The 24,429-nt window shown below is 41.2% G+C and overlaps 1 protein-coding gene across 2 annotated transcripts in view; it reads left to right on the top strand.

The window, feature by feature from the left end:
• Positions 1-321: 321 nt before the first annotated feature.
• The window catches only part of Nrt (Neurotactin), a 229,208-nt gene continuing 205,100 nt past the window's right edge, over positions 322-24,429 (top strand). For both annotated transcript variants that reach the window (XM_083119214.1, XM_083119217.1), the window contains exon 1: positions 322-473. The gene's annotated coding sequence lies outside the window, so the exon portion shown is untranslated. The remainder of the gene's footprint in view (positions 474-24,429) is intronic.

Below are 24,429 nucleotides of genomic sequence, written 5' to 3' on the forward strand. Positions count from 1 at the left end.
TTTGTAATCAACCAAGGAAGAGCTTGAAAACATGATCGTCGGTCATTCGTAAGGTATTTTTTCGTTCTGGATGAGGAACGCAAACACGAAAACATCGAGGATAACTAACAGGTTGATGATCGATCCACTTCCATCCCTCCCCCCTTTCTTCCCCCTCCTTTTTAATACTGACCAGGCCTGGAAATAAGGAGAGCAAGCGGAGAGGAACGAGAGGGGAGCGGAGGAAGGAAGGGGGGGGTCATCCACGCGCGACTGCGCACCAGCCACGCCGCGGTGGGCAATTTCAAAAGTTTTGTATCGAAGCTCCTGCTTCAACCGGCGTGTCTTCACTTCGCAGTGTGTCAGGTAGTGGCGTTCGTAGTGCGTGTGTGTGAGTGCGCGTCCTCTGTCACGTGTTTTTATTCCTCACTCTCAGGAGAATCCCAATCGCAGCAGAATTGAAGGTGCAGTGGATAGAGGAACCGAATCTGCAGGTCAGTCACTTTTCCATTTTTGGCGCGATCGTCTATGAAGAGAAAAAACGTGCGTTTTCAGATAGCTACGCATGATGTTTTCAGATGTTTCGGCCATCTTTTTTTTTTGAAAAACATAATCCTGCGTATTTTCACGGAAGTGCATGAGCGTCGAATTCAAGATGAGGGGGTGAGCAGGGTGACAACCCACCCCCCCCCCCCCGACAATCTAGGAACATGTGTTACATTATGGCTATCTGGTGTGAGTGGGCCACTGCGACGACTGTCAAAAATTTGGGTGGACCACATCATGAAATAGAAAATGTAGCCTATTTTGATATTCACAGTGCTGTTATGTATCTAAAGAAGAAAGATCACCATGATATTTACCACTATGTGTATATTCTCGTTTTAATTTTATCACGAAATGTGCCTATTAGCTACATTTTGGCAAGATTTGCCCGCCTGATTTTTGGGTGATGGCCCACTCTGACCCGTACCCCATTGACGCCGCCCCTGTGCTGTCAACAGGTTTTACCATGGAAGAACCTTTCATTTGTTGTTTAAGTCCATTTTGTGCACATAAAGGCTAATCGGGACTGGACCTACAGTTTAAAATGGGATCCGGGCCACTAGAAGCCTCAACCGGGTATCGAACCCAGGACCCCTTGATTACAATGCGACGACGTACAGCAAACAAAACATTTTTCAAGACGATCTCCACACGTCCAGAAATACTGATATTAAATATGCTTTACACTTTTGTGAAGCATTCCCAATATTATTAGTTCAATGTACCAATTACTTAAGCCATCACGTAAATACGCTGTTGTTCTTATTTTTACCCTTGTGTTGTTGTTTTTTAAATGGTAATCTCAATAGCAGTAATAATGATTACATTTTCCAAATTAAAACCCTACACCGTCTACGTTTTTGTACCTTCTTTAACTTTCCATGAATTACTACAGGAGCAAGGAAATTGCAGAACCTCTGCAATTCTTTTTGTTGTTTGCAATTTGATTGATGTGGTTTATTTTACTTCGCATTTCTGCTACTTTTGGCTAATCCCGAAGATGAGGATGATGAAACTGATGAAGGAACGCTCGCAAATGACACCCTTGCCCATGGCCGGGATTCGAACCCGGAACTACTGGCGTCGTAGCGCGAAATGCTAACTACTCCGCCACGGAGCTCGGCTTGATACAATTTAGTAAACGTTTCTGCCTGATATTATGTAGGTTAAGAAATAATATATTCAATTTCCAGGGTGGAGTGGGGGTGGGGGGAAGGGAGTGGCCCTGTCCTGCCCTCCCTCAGTCTGGATGTCCATGTGTTTGCGAATTTCAAAAGTAACATCGCCTCTGCAAAGACTGACCCCATGTTTATGCTATAAACATGACACACCACTCAGCTTGCGTATATTTTTTGTCCAACGTATCTCAATACTTTTGTGTTTTGCTAGTGTTCTTGTTTATAGGCTTTTTTCTGGTGACTGAAATATTTTTTTTACAAGTTAAGTAGTTAAGTGTTAAACTTTTACAGGTTACATGGTTTTTGATGTGTACATTTACGCGCCAAGCATGTCACTTGCGCATGGCTCACCCGTTGTGTGTAGACAAAAAAGGAAAAAACTATAGATAGAAGTTCAACAAAACACAATTACAAAAACACCTTCTCAACATCCACTTTTTTGGAAGTGTTGTTTGTTTTAGAAAAGAACGACGCTAGTATTCCAAATTCGAAAAAAGAAAATACATCTTTTTATATTGCTTTCTAGAGCATAGCCCTACAGAAGATTCTTGGTGTGAAGTGCTGCATATCTGTAATAGTGTTGTGTAGGCGTAAGTACATTTTCTATACAAATTTCTAGATAACAGCGAATGTGATCAACCCTAAAATAATTTTCTACTATACGCTCTAGTAGGAAATCTAATCAAACGTAGTTTTTCAGTGCGTGTGCGTGCTGAAAATGTCGTGTCCTAAACAGTGATTTACCCATATACCTCCACCACACCCTAACACCCCAGAAATTTCCTCAACAATTTATAATTCTTCACCAACGTCTATACTAACTTGAACTCCCTAGATGGAAAATTCTGAATAATTCCCTGATCCCAGATTAGTGGAACTTTAAGATATGTAAAAGCAGTGGCGGCTAAAGGGAGGGAGAGTGTAGGCCAGGCCCCTCCTCCAAAAGCAGACAATCTTCTCACTTTTTATTAAAAAATATTTTGCTTGTCAATGTATAGTGGTTGTAAGACCATACAACTTCCGATTTTATTTTTTTGCACACCTCCATCTGGCACCCTTTTCTTCCATTGCCCTTGGTCGCACTATTTTTTTGTGGGGGAGGGGGTCGCTACTGAGACGATCGCCCCCACCTTACCTAAAATGGAGTGATCAACCTTCAATGAATGTAAGGGGCGACAGATAAAGGAAAAGGTCATCGCCCTCCTTCGACAGAGGGACCATAATACTCGACTGGTATGCCTTGTGGGACAGGTGGATGTGGTTACATGCCCCGCCTAGCTCGGATTTCCTATTAACATTGAATATGCTTAAATGTGGACGATTGGAAATAACACGTTGATAATGGTTATATACGCCTTCCTTTTGTAAACATTTCGAGGACAGTTTTAGAAAAGGTACAGTTCAGCAGAATTAACTTGAGAGAAATGGCCGCTCTGTGAGTGATGCAACTGCGCTCGAATTGGTTAGAGCGGGGGACTTCCCGCTGTAACGGGCCAACGGAAACTCTAGAGTAGAGTTTGTAGAGAATGTAGAGAATCTCGAGAAACGAGATTCAGAAAAACCGACTCTAAATGTAAGTTACTTTTGATTATTACGGGTAGCACTAGTAGGTAGGATAATGACTACCGACAAAAGTGCGCTTCTACTGACTGGACGAGTCCAATGGTGAAATAGGGGTAGGACTGCAAGTGGAGCGCAGGCAGGGAAGCAGTTTCCGTGAAAATTTGCCTTAATACATTCCGAAAGCGTTTGTTTCGAGTAGTAACAGCAATCACAAACACACACAAAAAGCGAACGATAATAAACAGCCGAACGCATACAAGCAAATTCTCATCTGAGACTCGGCGGGTAGTTTCACACGTTTCTAGCATTTTCCTAATTTCCCTTTTGTTTGGCCTTTCTCGCCTTCCGTGATCCATGGTCAAGCAAACCCTGCCTATTTCTACTTTGATCTATTTACGTCGCTTATCTACTTGAGGAGGTCAATCCGCGAGAATGAGGCGATCAAATATACTAGAATTTAATCCAGATAAAAGCAGAGTGTTTTATTTTTTCCCAGAGAAATTTGCCTTTTCCATCTTTTTTTTCTCGATCTACTTTTTACATTTTTCGTATCAACTCCATGGAACGCGGGGCCCCTTCAGGACACATAGGACATCACAGCATATTTTCCTCAACGCCCCCTAAAATTCTTGGAATAGGCCCAATTTATGGTCATTTTGGCACTAAATTTACCTTTGAACCTCCCTAAATACGGTCTTACACCACCAGATGGAAAATTCTGGATATTACTCCTGATCAAAAGTCACCAAATGTGAACCAATTTAATTTGTTAGTCGATTTTGTTTCCAAATTGGACGTGCACAGACTCAACTGCAACAAACAAGGCGTAGACCAGTGTGGTTTATAATGTAAAAAAGTGGGCGTAGTCGAACCGTGTGTACCGTGGAGATGCGTGCTGTGCGGATGAGAAGAATATTGGCCATGGCGGGAATTTGTCCCTCATGAACGCAGAAGCGACAGTCTCCCGAGAGGGGGCGCGGGGAGGGGACGGTGCGTGCGGTTGCCACAGCAACAGTACCAATCGATCCGGAGACTGCGTGGCGGGTTGCCATCGTGCTAGGGGAAGCATGAAGGAGCAACTGCGAAGCACGCGTTGCGTTTCAACATATGTTTGGGTTTCCTCTGGATGCAGCGAAAGGATAATCATTCAGATGAGTGATAATGGTTGGAGGGAGATTCCCACTGACAGGGGATTTTCAGTGCGAAAATTACGAATATTACATTTTAATGAAGTATAAGCTAGTAAATAACACGCACTTCCATGGACAAGGGACATTTGCTGGTATGAAGAAATATTTATTGGGAGGGAAATTTATTTTAAAATGGAAAATGTTTCTCTTGCAGCAGGGATTTTCTTTGAAAGGGCAAAACAGAAAGTACTTATCAGAAAATATATTTTTCTTGCAAGACGGGAATTCTTTTTTGAAAACATGCAGCAAATGTTCCTCAGAAAAGGAAGTTGTTCTTACGTCTGAAAAACTTTTCTTTACAAGAGAGAAAATTTGTCCCTAAAATCTAGGCCCGTTGACCTCACATTTCCAGTTGTTCCTAGCACAATGGGTAGGTTTATGTACTAACAATATAAATGTTTTGTGCACTATTACATTCATGCATTCTAAGTAAGTTGTGTTGCAATACTCCTCGATATATATTTTCTTCTGAAACACAAGACCATTGCATGATTTACAAAACTGAGTAATAGACACTATGAAGATATATTCATCAGAGAAACTCTACCGTGGGTCTCCCTGTAATCAAGGGGTCCCGGGTTCGACACCCGGTGGAGGCACATGGTGGTGCAGATCCCACTATAAACTGTAGGTCCAGTCCTGATTAGCCTATCGGTGCTGTGACGTTTGCTTCGACGAGCCTTACTGAAAACCATTAGAAAAGGGAAAATGTTCATGTTTTTAGGGAATTCCGGTGCGATAGGTTGGAAACACTGGGTTGACGGGACGGTCGTGAGGACGCCCTTGGCGCGGGATAGCTGGGTTCGTCGTCTCCCGCAGCCAGTGTCAAGTTCACGAACGAACTCGGGTCTCCTCTTCCAAAGCAGCCGAAAGCGATCGAATTCCAGTCTCCCGCCGAGCGGAACAAGCAAATTCAATCGCAGGTTCAAATGTTTGTTTACATCCGCAGCAAATCTACTCCTTCGTGGACTTAAGTCCGCAACTACCTAAAATAAATGCAGGGCAAACTCAGCAAAAGGGGAATGAAGAGATGATGCACTGGAATCTTCTGGCCTGAACGAGGTCTGTGCAATATAAGTTATATTGGCCAATTTTGTGGTGCCCTGAAGCCGTAGTAATCAGTGGCGTGCTCAACGATGGGGGATTCTCCGGTGTTCTATTTCAGCGTCTTTTTATCAGTCGTATACTAACACGCTGAGTAATGCCCCAATTTGCTGTGTGATACTGAGTGGGTAGGAAATGCAGATTCGCATGTGATTCACATTTATTTCAATATGCCCGCGAATATTCATAAAATCACGAGTGTGATACATACATAGGAATGTGAAACTGAACTTTGATTAAGGCACCGTCTGGAAACTAATTTTTAACATTGGGCGGGGGGGGGGGGGGCAAAATTCTTCTAAAAAAATCAAGATTAGAATCCTGGTTGGTTCGTCATTCATTCAACAAGCCATTATTCTTTCTCACTGCTACGATTAAGTTGAAAAGAGATAGAAAGCCAATATAACTGAAATACACAATTTAGAGGTAAGGTAAGGTTCCCGTGCCATGAATTCACATTTAGGGGATGTTGGTGTAGGGCCCCCATACACATTCTCGATCGAGCCCAGTTTGGAGGTGATGTGATCAGCAGCATGCTCCATCCGCCTTTACCCCCCAACCCATTGATTTGATGCTGGGTGAGCCACAGAGCCGCTTTATGCTGGGACAAAGCCAGAAGAATTCCAACTTTGCATCACCCACCCCGGGTATCGAACCTGGGTCTCCCGCGTGTCAGTCACACGCCCTACCGACTAGACCACGTTTAGATCAATAGATCTAAAATTGTAAATAAAATTGCGTATTGTTCTGAAAACATTGCATATCGCACACTCTTGCATTAAAAAAGGTTCAAGAAATTGAGGAGTCATTTGATTTTGTCTTAGGTCCACTTTATGCACAGATAGTCTAATCGGAACTGGGCCTACAGTTTAAAGTGGGATTAGAACCACTATGTGCTTCCACAGGGTATGGAACCCGGAATTCCCAAATTGATGTGTTGCATTGATTGTCGTCAGAAGTGGCAGCCTAATAAATTAAGAAAGGTCCCAAACAAAAATTAATTTCCAACATTCTTGTAAGTGAAATCGTAACATTCACGTTTTACAGGCTTACAGTTGCCACTAATGAATTAACTTTCCAGTTATAATAAGTAACATACACAACTGTCCATAAATAATAAGGTTGATGGAATTCAGGTTGATTTTCCTTAGTGTTGCCCACGAGACGAGACTTTGGCCTGTCTCGTCTCGTGGAAATGCTGTCTCGTCTCGAAAATATTCGTTTGTCTCGGGACACATTGATCATGTGTCTCGAATTTTTAAAAGCCTGTCCCGTCTCGTCCCGTGGGCAACACTAATTTTCCTGAATAAGTCTCACAGTAAATAAATTCTCATTTACATTAAGTTTACCAAAGTCTGGTCTGGAACTACACGTTTGTCTCCATTTTACAGATGCATGTCTCGTTCTCGTAACGAAATTCGAAGGACTACTTCATTTCTGTAACGCAATCATTATTTCATTCTATCGCCACGAACAGAAACAATGCACGTTAATCACTCCCAGTGATAACTTAAGTTAGTATGCAACACTGTCGTGGGCGATCCGCGATTTTGAGACTTACATTTCCAGACAAACTTAAAGAAACTTAACTCGAAATTTATCATTCTCCACCTCTTGTCCCTTCGATGTTGTTAGTTCTTGTAAATAAGGCCACTCACTCAAAGGACAGGGCTGGTCGTTGGAGAATTAACTCTCGTACGGGAAATTCAGAAGGGAGAGGTGGGGGGGCTGAATCACAAAAAAATGTAACAATGTCATAATCTCAGCCCCCAATTATGTTCCTTTGTCCACCTGTGGTAGAAGTATGGGAGGCACTGTTGGCAGTTTTAGATATTTTCCAGGAAAACCCGGAGTTTATAGTCACACTTGATATTCATGCGGAGATTGTTAGAATACGATAGGAATTCCATAAAAAATGTTGTTCAGTAGCAAAAATAGCAAAGTTTTCTGAAAACGAGCCACAGTATCGAAATCACCGTGACCAAGACACTCCTTGTTTCTGTGGGTGTAACCAAGCGCTTCGTTCAACACAAATACTGAATTCTTTCTTCATTTCAGTTGATGGATTTTAGAAATCGCATCGTTCTTACTCTGCAAGTGGAAAAGTGAAATCTCGCGCTTCGTGCACTTAAAACAACTTTCTATTGTTTACATCAAAATCATCTTGGGCAATACCGGCTGCCCGTCCTTCATAGTACTAGATTGCCGTATGGTATTGGCTGCAGTGCAGTGCCGATTTTATTTTGGGGAAGAGGGTTGCCGTCTACCGATACAAATTTGTGTGTTCAAAGCGCAGTGTGCACACTCCACGACTGGATTACAGTTGTACTTCATTAGGAGATTAATGCCTGAGTAGCACTGTGCAAGATGGATATTTTTTAAGGAGCAGATGTGCCTTCGGCTCGTTCCAGCAAGGCTTTTTGAATTTTTTTCTCATATCGAAAAGCCGATTTGATAGCTATTTGATGCCCAGTATTAAAAAAAAACAAAGACAGGAAAATATGGCAAAATGTGGACTGACTAGTAAGTATAGGAACCCCCCCCCTTTCGAAAATCATAGGCACGCCACTGTTGGAGTGGTCCTTCTCTCTTAAGTTATTTTCTTGTTTACATCATATTTTCCTTCTTCTTGTTTCTTGTGCTTACTTAGCTTCATTTCTCAATCCATTCCTCTTTTTTTTGTTAATGTCTTCTTCATTTCTCTTTTCGCAAATCACATCTTCAGCGATTCGTTTCATGCATTCCAGCCTGGGCTTGTCAATGTGTCTTTTCTTCTCTTCTCCCTTCAAATAATGTTGTTCATTATTTCTTCATGCTTCACGAGATGGCCTATCATCGACCATCTTCTATAGGTAAACCACCTTCACTTGCTTTTTTTTTTTTGTTGTACGAGCTTCTCAGGACATCTACATCTGTTACTTTTTGTCCGTCTGTTTGATCTTCAATATTTTCCTGCAGCATCACAGGCCTTCAGCTTTTAATTGCATCTTCAGGCACCGTCCATGATTTCGATCCATATAAAGCTCTACTTTTCTACCTGACGGGCGAGGGGAGCTCTCTTCTTCCAAGCTTCTTGGTTGTCTGCAGAACCTGAAGATGTTTGGGCAAATAGTTGATGATGGCTCCTCCTTGCTGATGTAGAGAAAAGGCGTGAAGTGAATTAGAAATTTGCATCTACTGATGACATTTAGAACAGGCAACTCAAGATAGTATGGTCGCAAGTTCTTGCCCATGCGCCGGCCGCGGATTCTTGCAGAAGGTCTTCCAGCGAATACAAACTGTGTGTTCACGTGCTGTGCTTTGCATGAATACTTCCTCATAAGCCACGTGAGATGTGATGGATGACCATTTAAAATGCCAACCTAACTCCCACGTAGCCATACCCTGGACTGCATTCTACAGACAAACGAGGGTCTGGCGCTTGGATCTGCAGCCAGGATAACCCTCTGTAGGAATTGGGTTGGGTCGTCCAACTCAATTGTTTGTGATTGTCCGTTCATCTATCTTATCCCTATTTATCCCCATATTCGCGATTAGCCAAAAGTGGCAGAAAAGTGACGTAAAACAAACTAATTAATAAAAAGTCAAGAATTATATATTATATATTCCGCGTCTATGGTCCTGTGGTTTAGATTTTTTCCTGAACATTCAAGTGAAACTTGAGTGCTCAAGTAATTTACTTTTGGTGCTGAGAAATTAAGTTTTAAGGTGCTATGGAAGAACCTTTTGTGATATCTCATGAGGTGAAGGCTATTTTGGTGCGCTGCACCTGCTTATTTGTACGTACTTTTAAATGTATAAACCAGGGTGGTATTTGGAGGGGGCCAGCGGGAATTTCACCCTCTGGTGATTAATTTTTTACTCTGGGGTACAGAAAATTATAATTATATAATATCATCATGCTGCCCCCCCTCCACTTGAAACACCGGCAGTGGTATGTATTTACGGTACATTAAACTACAAGTTGGAAAATGGAAGTGTTTCTTAGAACTCAAAAAATATATTTTTTCAAAGTTTTTACGGTGCCTTTTTAAAACTGAAATAGCATAATCCTCAGACAAATTTTGGAAGTTGTGTCATCTCACCACGTGCTCGAATCGAAAATATCATCAGCATATATGGTCCCCTCATGTGAATTATCCTGGATCCACCCTCCTCCCGGTTCTAAAGATAGGCTGTAGGAGGAAGATATCATCGGGCATCGGGGTGAAAAAGTAACATCGTTCCGCTGCCAATTCCCGTTACTCCCCCTATCTATTTCTACTTTGTGTGCTTTGTGCTTCCAATAAAGATGCCTCCACCTGCCAAGGTATCTGACAGGGATTATATCTTCCCTGCCTTAATTCGCGCTAAAAATAATTCTCTCATTCCTTTCCTTCTAAACCTCTTCAGCTTTCTGATTTCAGTTTTTGTAACTTCTTCCGGTGACGCCAGAATATTTTCATAGGTATTTTTTATTCTTTTACGACGCTCTTCTTTTACTGTTGTCTAATCGCAACGATGAGAGTGAATTATGAAATGTAGAGACTCCATTGGCGGCGCCATTCTTTCTGGATTACTCTCAAAGATTTGGGTGGACCATATCCTGAACGAAAAAATTGACATTCACATTGTTATTACGTAATTGTGACTGCCATTCTTTATTGTACACTCGCAGCTTTATTTTAATGATAAATATATTTGATAAGAAGAAACACATCTCTTTATCGATGTCATTCTTATAAACTGTATTGTGGGATATAGTGGAATATATGAAAACTCGTAAGTTGTGTCCTATGTCTTATTTTATCATAACCTTTATAATTTTTGTGTTCCTTAACCCGTGGCGCAACAGCCCATGAAGGCCAGGACGTACCTGCATACCGACTGCCGATCTCGCTCCCACATGGCTCAGTAGAGGTGTGCGATCATCCAACCAGTTACGGGGTGACGTGTGGTCAGCACGACGACCACAATTCATTGTTGTAGTTTTCCACCGAGTTACTCTACCCATTCGTAGTTCCCCAATTTTCTCATGATGGCGAGTGGTTACCGGTCCCATACACTGGCCAACATCTTATGAGGAAAAGGTGCTCGTTGTTATTTCAAGAACGAAATTCCACAAAACTACCTGTTTTTTTTTTTCGAAAGGGAAAGTTGAGGAATAAGATTTGGGAGGACACCTTTCTCCTTCAGTACACGAAGAGGAAAAAACAGAAAAAAAAAAAATGACCGGAGTGGGTGTCAAACCAATTCCACAAATAATCGAAAGTATAATCCTAGTTTTGCGGTCGCTGTTTACCACAATTTGATTTTCACGATTTTCAAGTCTGTCTCTATGTGGTGTTGCAGTTATGGTGAGAGAGTTAAGGTACGAGATTGTAGATTCAGGACCTTACCGTATTATTATTATTTTTATTATCGTCATCATTAGAGCCCGGAAGTTCAGGCATTTATTTTCGTTAAAATAGGCAGGCAAAAAGGCATTTATAATGTGGTAAATAGGCACTAAAAATGAAAAAAGGCAAAATAAACCGAAAAAGGCACATTTAGAAATCGCTTACTTTTATCTATAATTTCTGGCAAAATGTTAAAATCTAAATTGGGAAGAGCATTTCAATTTTCTCCGTCTTCATTGCACATAACTACAAGGTGCTTTTTAAGTTCTCAACATTCATCGATAGTCGTCTGTCAGAGAGAGTGTTTTTCATAACAGAAAATGATCTTTCTACTTCGACAGAAGTTATTGGAGCATACATAAAACAAGCTATGTAGCTGGACTCATTTCGGTAACAGCATTTTTACCGTTAAGAATATCACAAATTGTTTTCAATTGTTTCAAGTCCTCATTTGCACTCACTACCCGTTTGCACTTTTCCGCAACAGCTGACCCCTTTTCTCCTGGCACTTCCATCATCTGCTGCATAGATTCCTCGAAGATTTTCATGGATGCTATAATTGTACTGGCAATGCACCATAATGTGCTAAAATAAACTTGAATAGCACAGGAGTTTTTTCACTTCACGAATTGAAGCCGCTTCATTTTCTGGAAGAGCATCGATAACCTCATTGATTTTTTGAAGGTTGTTAGCATAATATATAGCTGATGATATCCAGGTTCCCCATCTCGTCAAGACTGGTTGCTGAGATAAAGTAAGCTCAATCGCAACTTCCTGGAATTTTCGGGTTCGAGAGGGAGATTTCAGAAATATGTTCTTTGTGTTCGAAATCAACCTGTCCACTTTAGCAGTCAATCATGCACAAGAAATGTTAACCGAAAGGCAATAACCTAACTCAGCATGAAATACTTTTTTCTCACACTTTTCTCCTTCAGCAATGTTGAAACATGCGTGAGTTCAATATTACTTAAATAAGGCGAAAATTATTCACATAATAAACGGAAGAAAAATGAATGCCAACAACGTTCTTTGGGAGAAAAATAATGTATATACACATTTTTTTAAGAAAAGATTGTCAAATTTAATTGAAAAAGGCAAAAAAAGGCATTATAATTAAAAATAGGCAGTGGGGTCCCAAATAGGCAAAATAGGCAAAATGAAAAGGCTTCCAAAACATTCGAAACAACATAAGAAACGTATATCCGGAAAAATTTTATCAATATATGCAGTAGATAAAAAGAGGCATTTTGCCAAACTTCCGGGCTCTAGTCATCATCATCATCATCACAATTATTAATTATGATAATAATTATTATTAGTTCAGCACATCTCCAGGCTTCCCACAGGATGTTTGGTTGGTTGATTTGGTTTATTTTACTTCACATTTCTTCCACTTTTTGGCTAATCGCGAAAATGACGATGAGTGATGAAATTGATGAAGAGACACTCACACAGAACACCCACGCCAGGCTGAGAATAAAACCCGGGACTCCTGGCAGCTTTCCCCAGGAGACTCGAACCAGCAGCGCACGTCCTGTAGCTCGAGCTCAAATCCTGATGCCTTAGACCGCACGGCCAATGTGCGGGACTTGTGTGTTATTTGATAATGAAGTAAAGAACCCAACATCAGCATCATCAAAATACGGATTTATTATAAAAATAGGATGTCTAAATATTGAATGCAAATTGAATAAAATTAAATTCAAATGTTCCATTGGAGTTTCTCTTAATTCTTGTTGCATTGTTGTTTTTCTTAATGACATCTACGTGCTGCGATAGTTTGTCGCCGTTGTACGACTGCTACAAGACATTATTTTTAGGAAGATTTAGCAAGTGCACGATATCATTGAGATCGTGGGAACCCCCCGTCAGGGACAGTGAGGTAAGGCACAAGCGCATGAACGATGCAATTGCATGATAAGGGATGCTGAAAGAAAAGCCGTTTTTCACTCGGGAACAAAAGCGCTTCCGTGCACTGCTCGCGAGGAAATATTCCCAGCCAAGAATCACGCGAGCGAAACCGTCCATTCCCGGACAACCTGTTGCAAATCGAACAGACCTCACACGAAGCCTCTCTGGAAGTGGAATGTGGAAAGCCTCGAAGTGCACTCTGGAAGGAATCTCTCGAATTAAGGAGGGCGACACTCACGTGGTGATTGGATATGGAAGACAAGGGACTTGAGCACATAAGCGTCGTGATGTTGCAGAGCCAAACGCAGATATCATCACTGTCCGGCTGTCCTGTAATTGTCAACCTCTTGAAGAGGGTAGCAATTTCGTAAGGACGTTTTGCTAGGGTGGAAACCCCGATGTTTAAAGGAACCTTCCCTTAAAATAATTATCAACGTGGGTGGCTTTCTAAATCTAGCCTTTTCAGGGCAGCAAAACTTTTTTTCTCCGAAATTTCTAACGAACGTATTTCCAAGCTAAGGATCTGCGAGAGAGTTATTTGATTTCAGGACAAACAATGCACAAATTTCTACTTCTTTAAAACTAAAACGTACAGTGGACTCTAGGTAGAGTTGGGGGATAGAGAGTGTTTCTAGTTTTCTTTTTATGTTTGTCAAACTCTTTTCCTGAAAGTAAGTTGTTTTCAGTGGATCACAGATACTAACTGTAATCTTACTGTATAACGTGGTAACTATTTTAAAAATGTAAACGTGTCCATGAGAATAAAACTAATACAGGTCACATAAATTTCTTATATCAGTATTGTTTCATTATGCAATTTATAGAATTATAAATATAATAAGAATTCACCCTGGAAACTGTTATAAAAAATAGCGATTTACTAATAATTTCAAAACCAGTGCAATATTTGTGGGGGATATTTGAGCAAGGTGACCCAAAAGCTTGAGATTCGAACAGAGGGCTCGCAGGGTGATTCCAAAAACTACCAAACTATACATTACACATTTATGTATCAAATGTTGCTTCATTATGTAAGTTATACATAATGAAAATATTGGGAATTCTTATACACGTTGTTTATCTAGACACATTCCAAAGTTGATTTACTTTTCTGTTTGTATGATTTTTGTATTTGAGGGAGTAACCACAAGGTTGCAACGAATCCTGCACGACATTACGAACAGTACACCATATATATAGTCTAAAATTTCTTCTTCTTTATAAAAAAGACATGTTTATTCAATTTCTGGACATCCTTCCCCAATGCCAAATAATTTAATGCTAGAGATAAATTTGCTCAGGATAATGACTGGCTTTTGCAATGGTAGTATAATATGTCCTGATAGATGATCATCAACAAATTAAGAAAAGCTAAGAGTTATCACACTTGAAGAGATATATTTTATTTCTGTAGGAATTCAAGGGTGTTCGTGGAAAAGCACGTAAGTAAAAAAAATTGCAATTTTACAACAGACAATTTTTTAATGTTTATTCTCCTAATAATAAATAACAAATATTGTAGACATGTTCGATCATCACTGTTTAGAATCTTTACACATGCCTAATATAAAATTATACTTATATTTTCTTTCATTGATTCGGTGTGACTTAAGTGAAAGCAGCTGTTAATCGCAGTTTGTGACTTATGTTCCTTTTACCGAACACCCTTCGATTCAGAACTTTCATCTTCATAGGGAAGAATTGAGGTAAAGTTTTCTTTTCACAAAGGCAGTTTCCATTGGACATTCACAAAGGGTAATTATACCTGCCATGTTGTGTTTTAACACCTTGAAAGACATCGAGTTACTTGAAGAGAGACATTTAAAAAGTCCTGGGAGTTTAGTTCTCCTGTGAAGACATTGAGCTTTACCCCCTCCTCCACGCTTGCTAAATACCTATTGTCAATCGCGCATATCCTCCCATGCAGCCTCCAGAAGCCATAAGCAGTGGCCTCGAGCGCCCAACATAAGCTTTCACGCGGTATACAATGGCTAATTGTCGTGGGAAGTCAAAAGTCGTAAACTTCCACGACTCTTTTAATTTTCTCTCTCTGATGACTCTATTTCCCGCGTGTTGGCTTTTTTCTACTCTCGGAAAACGTGTCAAGTTCAAGAGTACTGGGGCACAATTTGTTGTACAAGAGTCGCGTGCGTTCTCCTGATAAGAGCGTTTCTAAGCTGCTCGACCTTCGGCAACTTCATAACGTCTGTGGATTTTATTCCCTAACTTAATTAAATCAAGACTTAGGTGGGCAGGCCACGTGGCACGAATGGGAGAGGAAAGGAGAGTTTACGGGATTGTTGTTGGGAAACCTGATGGTAATAGACCTGTAGGAAGGCCAAGACGAAGATGGAGGGATATCGTTGAGATGGACCTAAAGGAAATCGGTAAGGATGGAAAAGATTGGATTGAACTTGCCCAGGATAGGGCCAGATGGGATGAAGGCTTGTGTTGCTGCAGCCATAAACCTTCGGGTTTAAGAAGGCTAGAGAGTTAGTTAACTAGTCAGCATGTCTACTCTATTGCGCGGAGTCTCCTGATGGCGTAGTGGTAACATCGTCGCCTTGTAAGTAAGGGGTCCCGAGTTCGATACCTAGTGGAGGTACATAGTGGTTCGGATGTAACTATAAACTGTAGGTCCAGTCCCCATTACCCTATATGTGGAATTAAAAAACTCAAACATACTCTACTGCGCAGCAGGTTACATACTAGCCTCCTGCTCATGCTCAGAAGAACGCAAAGCAAAATGTAAGTGGAACCTTGTAAATTAACCATGTCGCTCCTCCAGCACACGAGGCAGGCGGTGTAAACGAATAAACAAAACGAGTGTTTCAACTTCTTATTTTACCAGAGTTTACCGTTCTGCTGTTAGTAAATGAATACTTGTGATTGCACAACAATGTTTCAATTAATTTTTGTGTTTGCCAAAATATAACATACATACACATATTATGATATACACGACATACGCGTAATCAATAAGTCCCATGTTCGATACCCGGTGGAGGCACATAGTGGTTCGGATCCCACTTTAAACTGTAGGTCCAGTCCCGATTAGCCTTACTGTGCATAAAGTGGACTTAAAACGGCAACTCAAACCAAAACCCCGTATATCCCCTTTGCACACACACACACACACACACACGCACACACCATCACACCCCCCCACACACAAATATATATGCATGTAGTATGGCAGTATTACCCCTCTCCAAATCCTGAACATTCGGCTACACTGTCTCCAACCCTCTATATTTTGTTCGATTCGCATACTTGTGCCAAATCTCCTTGGCAAACCCTCTCCACTGTTCCTGGGTGTCGCCTGTGCACATGCACGTTAACCCTGTAGAGCACACTTGTGAAGCACTGCCGCAGAAAGAAGTTCCGAACTCATTAAACAATTGCATTGTCCGACATGTCTGGGGGAAAGTTGTATTTTAGCTGCAGCTCATTGTCTCGACTCAATACTTTCACTCGTCGCCCGTTGCCATCTTCTCGACTGTGAATCTTCCCCTTGGTTTACTTTCCATTTATGTCTTCTCGTTTTCCCGTCATAAACGTCAAGTCCTAGAATTCTGGCATTCGTTCTTCTTTTGTCCGCGTTCTAGGAGGTTCATCACAAAAGTGCTTCCGCGAAAACGCCTTCTTACTTCGTGTGTAATTTCACATTTTTAGTGTTAAATATATATATATATCTGGGTTTGAAACTAGACATCGCTATTTAGGCGCCATTTGGCGACTAATGCACAACATTTAGTAATCAAAACTGCCAACTTAAGTGGCCAAAATGTTTTTCAATGTTTCCCCTCCCCTGCATTTCATAAATATCAATAGCCGGCCCCTGTGGCAGAGTGGTTAGCACATCACGCTACGATGCCAGGGGTCCCGGGTTCAAATCCTGGTCTGGGCATGGATGTTTGTGAGTGTTCATTCATCTTATCATCACTTATCCCCATCTTCGCAAATTACGCAAGAGTGGCACAAATATCGAAGTAAAATAAACCAAATGAAATCAATCAAATCATAAATATCAATGCTAGTGTATACGGGCTACCGTGTAGTCGAATTGTTAGCGCCAGGGCGGCTTTAGGGGTAGGGGGCGCGTCCCCTTTCAGTGGCGACAAAACCTTATTTCTGGTTTTCCCTCTCCCTTTTTTGTGAAAGAGTTTGATGTATGTAGACAAGAATTAATTTCCGTTACTACTGCATAACGAAAGTATATTGCAAAATCATGTGGCAATTTCATCTGATAGATTTGCTGTTATTTTATGTAGGTATTAAATAAACGTGTTCTGTAACAGTGTTAAACCGTAAGTATACAACATTACGTATCATTGGAGGAAGGTGTAAATCAGGGGGACTAGGGTAGAAAGTACGAGAGGGTGGAAAGTAAGGGGCGTCAAAAATTCACCTCACCCGGTTGGAAATTTTCCCTTGAGCCGCCTCTGGGTAACGCTCTCGCCTTCCGTGCGACAGGTCCCAGATTCGATTCCCAAGGGGGAGCTCAAAAAATTTCGATATTGACCAAGCATCATGACAATTGGGGACCTGCTTGATAAGAAGAAATACCGAACAAGAAAACAGCGGCGAGGGGACTCGATGCTCTGACCACGCGTCATTCAGCGACAAACCGCTTGACATGCCTTGGAACTCACAGTGGTATTGAGTCACTAGTTAATTAATGCTAGTATATACGGGCAACACACTTCAGAGATTTATATTTTACCTCACACAAAAAGTATAAAAAAACGGTATACGTTGTAATCAAATGTGAGCATTTGGTTGGGGAAAAGAACAACTGGGTACAAAATTCAACGATTTCCACATTCAGATGTCAGGCGTAAATTTGACAATTACATTGAAAAAATATATAGTAAATGATGGCAGTGACAGCTCGCAGTTTCCGCGACGCTGCAGCGGTGTTGGATAGAAATCTGCATAAAATCGGTTTCGCAATGTGAATTGACAATGATAATGGGTTTTAAAAACAGCTGCAAAGACCTTCAAAACAATACAAGAACAATATCTGTATTTGTAGGACTAGCCAATACTAAGAAAGGTGTTTCACAAAATTGATAAGCACCTTTTCTTCGCCGATTACAAAAATCAGAAAATCAAAAATTGTACTTGAAAACCTTTCTACCCGCACTGTATTTCATCACGATCGGACCACAAGTTTTTTTTAGTTTTTTTTTATGGAATTTCAAAGAGAGCGTTTGGAAAACACCTAAAAAGGCACTTTTTGTCAAAAAAATTGAAGACATACTAAAAAATGGTTACCATTGCTGAACACAATTGAATAAGTTAAATTTTGATGTAACTTGTTTCTATGTAGGTCTACTGCTTAATTTTTAATTTGAAGTGCAAACTCGGGTATCCATAATAGCACATCCTGTATTTGGCAAATCTATCTCAATCTCTAACCTCCCCTTCTGTGAGTGGTAAACGTAAACTAAATAGCAAGGACACTGAAGATATAAAAATAAAAGTAACCACCTCTATTTCAGAAGTGGACATGTTTCAAACAGAATAGAGTGAACCACCCACCAACGCCTTTAATCTCTTCCGCTTCTTCCTGTCATGAAATGGAAGCGGGTGGCGGCGAAACTCTTTCAAATCTGCCCTTTATATAGCATGCCCTCTCAATGATTGAAAGGTAAAGTTGCTTATGCTGGGGTTTATCCTCCCCCATCCCATCCGCTAGAAAAAAAAAAGAAAAAAAATGTAAAGTATATTACCCACGCTACGAAGCCAGAGGCCCTAGTTCAAATTTTATCCAGGTATCGGATAATTTTCTTTCCCGATTATTCGGATATTTGGATTATCCGAAATGTCCGGATATACGAATGTGTGCATTATCGGGTCAGTTCTATCGTTTATCTATTTTACGGGTTATCCACATACACTTTTATTCGTCATTTTTGTATTTCACTGTACTGATTTTTTACGAAAAACTAAATATGCTGACCAAGGCAGTAATTTATTTTATTAAAAATATAAACTAAAACGTAACGTTTCAACCTTCTAGCAAGGTCTTCATCAGACTGTACTTGATACTGCCTTGGTCAGCATATTTAGTTTTTCATAATCATGGAAACAAGGCTTAATGGTGTTATGATTTTTTACGAATCTGTTCTATCCGAATTAACCGTTGGGTCCGAAACGGATATCAGATAATTTGAAATTCAGATATCTGTTAACCGGATTTTCTGGCCATCCCTATGGTGAATCTGGATCCCACTTTGAACTGTAGGTCCAGTCCCGATTAGCCTTACTGTGCATAAAGTGGACTTAAAACACCAAATCAATCAAAACCTATGATGGATCTATACCGAAGCGACACGAAAGGCACCAGGTGTCGCTTTCTGCATTCCTGTCGCTCGGAGTTACCCAATAGCGCGTGCATCATGCCACCTCGATCTGCTTGTCGCGCATGCGCGGTGAATGCTTTCCACAGACGAGGCCCATGTCGCTTCGGTGTGAAACACCCGTGCCGTGACAGTATGTCACTTCGGTCGGTACGTTTCTCCACGTTCAGCGCATGTCCCCAGCATTTGCCATTTGGGTTCATTCGGTAGTTCCGAATTCGATTCCCGGTACAGAAAATCGATCCCTGTGGAGAACGAACGTCCTTGCATAGTGAATGCCATTGCCACTCTTCGAAGCTTTGCAGTAGTCACGAGTTGGGTTCTTCGACCTTCCGTTTTCCATTCACAAATATCACGTGGCTAGGTGTCCCCCTCTTTCCTCTCGGGAAGCGTTCATTCACGTGGTGATTCTGTTGGGAGGGAAGGGACGGCCTTGGTACGAACGAGAGAGAGAGAGAGAGAAAAGGACCTTGGGTTGTGTCACGTGTCTACATCATTTACTCACGTTTGGTTGGTTGATTTGGTGGTTTAAGTCCACTTTATGCACAGTAAGGCTAATCGGGACTGGATTTACAGTTTAAAGTGGGATCCGAACCAGTACCTCCACCGGGTATCGAACCCGGGACCCCCTTGATTACAAGGCAACGACGCTACCACTGCGCCATCGGGGAGGCCCCATTTAGTCACGGGATGGTACCTAAAAAGTCCTTCACATTCTCCACCAACAGCCTCCATCCATAGTAAATCAGAAAAATATTATTGTGTGTGCATTGGCTTCACGAGAAATAAGAATTTGTTAGTGACCCCCCTTCCCTCTTTGGCAGTTGGCACCGTTCGCTATTTATTTTTTAAAAAATAAAACAGCCTATTATTCTGACAGAGCCGTGGTGGGGAATCTGACTGCCACGCGGGAGATTCATTTCGATTCCCGGGGTGGGTGATCTAAGATCGGAATTATTCCGGCCTTGTCCCCGCATAAAGCGGCTCTGGTGTTCACCCAGCCTCAAATCAATGAATGTCTGGGAGCAACCATGATGTGGGGGTTAAGGTACTTCGAGCGTGATGTTGATCACACCACCTCCAAAATGACAGATATCAAGAACATGTGGGGCCCTACCCAACATCCCCTAAATGTGCCTTCATGGCACGGTGCTATTACATACACGGGGAACTTTACCTTACCTACGAGGGCCACTATTTATATTTTGAGCCTTTGCAACACTGATTGAAGTTAGGCGCGATTTGACGTTTGCACGGAATCGTCTGGCATTATTGACCATAACGTACTTCAAATGTTTTGTCAATAGCTTCATTTGTGTTGTTTATGTTGCCTTGGAGATTGCGCGACAACAATAAAATGGAATTAACTCGTGAACATTTTCGTGCGATGATTTTTTACGATTTTCGACGTGGATTATCAAGACAAGAGTGCATCGATCAACTTACTTCCACATTTGGCGATGAGGCCCCATCCTTTGCCACTGTGAAACGCTGGTATAACGAATTTAATCGTGGCCGCCATTCGCTCACGACGAGATTCGCGAAGGTCGTCCAAAATCAGTTGTTGTTCAAGAAAACATTGATGCTGTGCAAAACCTAATACTGCAAGATCGTCATGTGACATACTGTGAGATTGAGGCAACCATAGGAATTAGTTCCACCAGCATATATAAAATATTACATGATCATTTAGCTGTGAGAAAGGTATGTTCTCGTTGGATCCCACACAATTTGACAAAAACTCAAAAAGACGCTCGCGTCAATTGGTGCAAACAAATGCTCAATAAATACAATCGTGTTGCTTCAAAAGACGTATATTGCACGCCTCCCTGAGCCGGTCGTCCCCTTCCAGAGAGAGAGAGAGAGAGAGAGAGAGAGAGAGAGAGAGAGAGAGAGAGAGAGAGAGAGAGAGAGAGAGAGAGAGAGAGAGAGAGAGAGAGAGAGAGAGGAAGATGAACCCAATCCAACAAAAGTTGTTTGCGCTCGAAGCACATCGAAACAAATGCTCGCCTGTTTTTTCGGGAAAACTGGTCATGTGGCAACTGTGCCTTTAGAGGAACGTAGAACGGTCAACTCTGAATGGTACACAACAATTTGTTTGCCAGAGGTCTTCGGTCAAATACGGAAAACAAACAAACGCAGTCGGATCATTCTTCAACAAGACAATGCCAGCTGTCACACATCTCGTCTAACAACCGACTTTACGAACAGTCAAAAAATCGAATTGATGGGTCATCCGCCGTACAGTCCTGATTTGGCACCCAATGACTTCTTCTTGTTCCCGAATGTCAAGAATAAATTGCGTGGACAACGATTTTCGTCGGCGGAAGACGCCGTTGATGCGTTCAAAAACCATATTATGGAGGTGTCTCAAGAAGATTGGAAAAACTGCTTTGACAAATGGTTCGAACGAATGCAAAAGTGTATTGACCATAAAGGAGAATACTTCGAAAAACAATAAAGCAGTTTTCAATGCCAAATTCCTGTTTTTTTCATTGTTAGGCTCAAAATATAAATAGTCACTCTCGTATTATTCTGACAGTCGACAACAGAAATAAATTCAGATTATTGGTAGTCCAATAGAACAACCAATGGAAAACATGTTTTAATTTCCTATCTCTTAATCCAGGGAATAGGTGGTGGTTCTGGAAGATTTCAAAATTCCAAAAATGAGATTTTAATGTGAGAGGTCACATTACATAGCCTTTATAATACTTTTTGGTGGTCTAAGGTTTTAATTATCCCGACCTTCTCCCTGGGTTCATCAGATCTCTAATAAATTAGGGACAACCGAAGACTACTATACTCTATCCTGGGAATCTCTGGAGTAACGTCATGCATAAAGGTAGAGATGGGGAGAAAGCATGTGGGCGGAGCGAAGAAGTACACGCTTTCCCCTTCCACGCAATCCCGTTCCCTCTCACGAGTTCATTGGTCGAGCCCTTTCGAGTCATTACTTGCGCAGAGACTTGCTTTCGTTCGCTCGCTCCAGAGATTCCCGGGACAGAGTATAGAAGGGAAGATGCTGGGGTCAGACACGCCTTTCTACGCGACTGACGCGTGTGTGACGTCATAGGCGGACAAGACCTAGAAGAGCTTTTACCCCATACATACGGAAAGAAACGTGTTAACTGTTTGGAAAGGCTGATCTGTTTTGTTCTTTGCAGACACGTCCCGAACCAAGTGTCAAAATAATAATAATAATATAATAATGTTTAAATTAAAATAATTATAATTATATTTAATTAAAATAGTATTAATTAAAATTTTCAAAATATTATTATATTTTTATTACATGAATAAGTAAAAAGACGATATAATGATAGTGATCTAAATTCACGTATTCATTATCTAACTTACGTATAGTCAAGGTCTGCAAGATTTGTAAAAAGAAATGCCGTGTGAAGGAAATTAATGCCAATAAATAAAGAATTGAATATTTATTAGATATGAAAAGAGAATGTTAGATGCAGCTGAAAAAAAGTAAAGCTCCTGGTAATATTTTATGCATATTATTATAAGTAGTAATGGATCTTGCATAAATCTTTCTTGGTACTGCCATTCAAAGTCGTATAATCCTTGCCTTCGAATAAGTTCAGCGGATATAAATAACTCGATTAAACAAGCATATTTTCATAATTTTATTTTAGTTATTTCATTATTTTCATTATTTAATTTAAGTACTTAGAAAGTCTTTCGGGGGGTCCGAACCCCCTGAACCCCCTCTCCCTAAATACGTCCTTGGTTCTTCAAAGCCTTCTTTTTCTTGTATTTCTGGCTTGTGTGGTTGTGAAGTGTTGCAGTTTATAATGCCTTCAGAGTGAGGTGTTGCAACGTGTCGTGATCTTCGACGTCAATAAAACAGCGAGTACTAACCGAAGTGTGGTGCTGATCCATCACCTCCAAAAACCATCCGAGATCTAGAATGTGAGGAGCCCTATGTCTGCATCCTCCTACGTGCCTTTATGGCACTGTGCAATGAGCATGGGGAATATTACCTGTGCGTGTGTGTAAAATTCTTCTGGTAAAAAATTGAAAGTGGACACGAAAACAAGGATGATATTAGCCTTCGTCCGTAGCGGGGTGGTCCACGTAACTCGCTACAAAGTCCGGGACCCCAAGCACAAGCTCGAAGCCTCAACATGGGTTGTTTTGATTGATCGAGTTGGTGTTTTATGTCCACTTTATGTACAATAAGGCTAATCGGGACTTTACCAACAGTTTAAAATGGGAACCGAACCACTATGTACCTCAACCGGGTATCGAACCCGGGACCCCTTGATCACAAGGCGACTGTGCCATAGGGGAGGTTCTATGCAATGGATGGATCATTGTTTTAGTCCCATCAACCTTTTCATCAGTTCATCATTAATTCTCATCGTCTCGATTATCCTAAAGGTAGTAGAGCGACGCAAAATAACTTGATTGGGAATAAATAGAATAGGAAGTCGAGGACAATATTTGTTTATAAATCGCACCTGACGCACTGTTCATGAGGTTTTATGTTATATCCGATAACTTCTCGAGCACGGATGTCTCTCTCGGAACTTTTCCTTCCACGCCAACATCATAAAAACAAGACAAGGAATAATGCGACATCAGTTTTGCGGCGTGAGTTCACATTCATCCAACCATGACATAAAAACAGTATTGTGTGTGTAATCCTTTCTCTAGGGTGCTGGTGGAAATAGGAAAAAGACAAGCTTTGTTTATTCCAGGGCAGTCACGATATTTCCCACTAACCCCACCCATATCCATATTTTTCCTTGCCGAAAGTATAAGAAAAGTAGGACTGGGAATGCCAACTCCCGCTGGGATAATCTGAGAAAGAGCTCTTTTGTGGTTGAAAGGACGCCTCTTTTTTGTCCGACCCCACAAGAGGGCGTCGAAATGCCTACAATGACTCCTTTGTTAGGATTCGAAATCGTGCCCTTTTCCCATTCTAACGATCTTCATTTTCGTATTCGAGGAAAAGGAAGACGGGGTGAGAATATAATGCATGTTTATTGGATTCGTTCTTAAGTCTGCCCTACACGATCATTAATGTGATCCTGAGACCTCCCTGATGGCATAGTGGTAACTTCGTCGCTTTGCAAGCAAGGGGTCCGGGGTTCGATACCCGGTGGAGGCACATGGCACAGTGGTTCGGACAGGAGCGTATATTCTAAGCTAGCTAGGCCATCTGCGAAGCCTGAAGTCTAGAGAATAAAAT

Source organism: Lepisma saccharinum, chromosome 3, assembly GCF_977018435.1.
Source record: "Lepisma saccharinum chromosome 3, izLepSacc3.1, whole genome shotgun sequence".
Taxonomy (NCBI): domain Eukaryota; kingdom Metazoa; phylum Arthropoda; class Insecta; order Zygentoma; family Lepismatidae; genus Lepisma; species Lepisma saccharinum.